At 39.8% G+C, this 2,631-nt stretch overlaps 1 non-coding gene across 1 annotated transcript; it reads right to left on the bottom strand.

Annotated features, from left to right (window-relative positions):
- Positions 1-2,294: 2,294 nt before the first annotated feature.
- LOC114684080 lies at positions 2,295-2,397 on the bottom strand. The gene has a single exon (XR_003733233.1). It is a non-coding gene; the product is annotated as a U6 spliceosomal RNA (small nuclear RNA).
- Between the last annotated feature and the right edge of the window lie 234 nt (positions 2,398-2,631).

Below are 2,631 nucleotides of genomic sequence, written 5' to 3'. Positions count from 1 at the left end.
CTTATCAGTCTCAACAATCACGTAAGCCAGTTCCTTATAATAAATTTCTTTGGCTAACTGATAGACAAACAGTAGATGATAGGTAGATATACAGATGATAGATAATGGTTGATGGATAGATAATAAATGATAGGAGATAGAGAGATGATGTATACATTCCATTAACTGTTCTCTGGAGAATCCCAAATAATATGAATTGATTTCAAGATACAGATTTCAAGTAGAAAGAAGGAATATTCAAAATACCACTGAACTTTACAACACTGACATTTTATATGAGTGTGGTCTTTTCCCCCATGAATCATATTCCTAAAATAACATGCTTCTAAATCATGGGCAGATGATTCGACCTGCTATATTTTTGTCTTGAAGAAAAGATCAAAAGAAACATTTTAACATCACCATAACCAGCTTCTTCTGTGTCATTCCATTGGAAATGGAGACTGCTCTTGTACGCATTTATGGGATAGAATTAATTACTTTATTTCTTCAAAGCACGTAGGCTCTCACTCTAAGAAACTTTGTTGGGAGCCAGACAAGTTAAAACCAGTATCCAATGCATTCGAGGCACACCCCAAGTTTAAAAGGCACAAAGCATTGATGTCTAACTCTACAGAAGAATAAGGAAGAGGAGGACTCCCCGTAAGGCAGGGTGCATATTGGATCAGCACGAAAGGAATCTATCCTCCTTTTTTCCTGTTGCTTACTCTTCTCTCTCTGCTTTCAGAATTAATAATGATTTTAACTTAATATCCACAAGAAACTCTTGTGTTCCTAGGCAATTTCACATTTCCTTTCTCTCTACAGAGTCCTGGAAGGGTCATCAAGTGACAGCATGAATGGCCCAAATGCAGTTGCACCCTGTGTTCTTAGGAAGTCCAGATTACTAATGTGTCTTTAATTCCAGTAGCAAACTTGAAGACAAAGAACAATTTACCTCTCCATTGGATTTCCACTCTCTAATGTAATCGTGGACCATGAAATTGTAGCAAACTCTCCTACTTTCCTCTTCACTGGATTAGTTTTCCTTGTGAGCCATCCCTGGGAAGTCACATTTAAAACTTGTTCTTTATTGACACTAATGAAATTAGTTGACGTTGTACAGCCCCTTTCTATTTGATCAATCAAAAACAAATTAAATTACTTCAGTGTATATAAGAACTAGTGTACTTAAACTGGATTCCAAGGGTCAATTCTGATTTTCATGAAAGGCTTTCTGTCCCTAGTTCTTTTTCTTTCTATCACAGAATGACTTTCTGGATGACAACACTAGGAAAGCAGGTATTTTGAGCCAAGATAGGTATGTGACGAACTGGCCAGGGCTGTACGGACAACAGTATAGTCCTGTTATACTGTTGAGTGGCATCTAAGAACAGTATAATGTAGAGTCTTACTGTTCGGAAGGTATAACAGCTTGAGGATTGAACAGGCGCCATGCGGCCAAGTTTTATGTGGGGGACAGTAGCCAAGGGAGATCTGATTTGGAGAGACAAGGGTGCACAGTTCCTAGTTGGGGGTATTTTAGGGACTATATTGTAAACAGAGATGTGTTTTGAAGGAAGACATACCATATTGAGAACCTGGAAAGAAAGCCAGCCAGGAGACAGTGAGGCCCCACAAGGTTGCTGAGGTTGAGTGGGATTCCAGTTTCACAGAGGTATGACAAGACAGCCAAGGCAGACTGCGAAACTGGTCAGTTTCAGTGATGCTCAATAGACTGGTGGCTCCTTGGTGCTTACCTGGGTATTTGGGCTTGCTTTTCATCAGAAGGTGTTAGAGGAGCAGATACTCCCCACTCGTGACGGAGAAGCAGGTAAGCGCTCATTGGCAAAGGGCAAAGCTTCCAGCCAATTGTGATATAATTCACAGCCAGAGGTCAGAGCTGATAAGAACTGGAGACCAAGGAGGGAAGCACAAGGAACGACGATCTGTGGGAGGCACTGTTAATATATTCTATACTCCCCTGTAATGGTTCCACTGGTTTCTTGTCCAGAATTCAGTCACATGGTCACGACCATTTTCAAGAAAGGCTGAGAAACATTACCCAGATAAAAATAGAAGTTCTGGGGTTGGAGAGATGGCTCACAGATGTCAGGTGAAATCTCAAAGTAGTTTTGATTTGCATTTTCCTGGTGGCTAAGAATGTTGAACATTTCCTTAAGTGCTTCTCAGCCGTTTGTGTTTCCTCTTTTGAGAATACTCTGTTTAGATCTGCACCAGATTTTCAATTTGGGTTATTTGTTTTCTTGATGTCCAGTTTTTTTTTTTTTTTTAAGTTCTTTATATATTTTAGAAAAAATGTGGAGTGGTTCATGAATTTGCACGTTTCTGGCACAGGGGCCATGGCAATCCTCTTTGTTTTGTTCCGATTTTAGTAATGTGCTGCTGAAGCGAGCACTAGTTTCTTTTTATTTTGAATACAAATTATTCTAAGAAAGAGGAGATCTCATTCAGGGTCAGCTAACACTTTCTTTCAGAATCCTCATATTCCCTGTAAAAACACTCACTGTCTTAAAAAAAAAAAAAACAAAACTCTGCTAGATGTGGCAGTGAGTGTTTGTAATGCCAGCAATTGAGTACTTGGGGAGGCCAAAGGTCACACTCTGCCAGAAACAGAGACCTTCACGTCGC

This window comes from Peromyscus leucopus, chromosome 6 (genome assembly GCF_004664715.2).
Source record: "Peromyscus leucopus breed LL Stock chromosome 6, UCI_PerLeu_2.1, whole genome shotgun sequence".
In the NCBI taxonomy this organism is placed as follows: Eukaryota; Metazoa; Chordata; class Mammalia; order Rodentia; family Cricetidae; genus Peromyscus; species Peromyscus leucopus.
The sequence above is the reverse complement of the archived record's forward strand: the minus strand, read 5'-3'. Positions and strand labels throughout refer to the sequence as shown.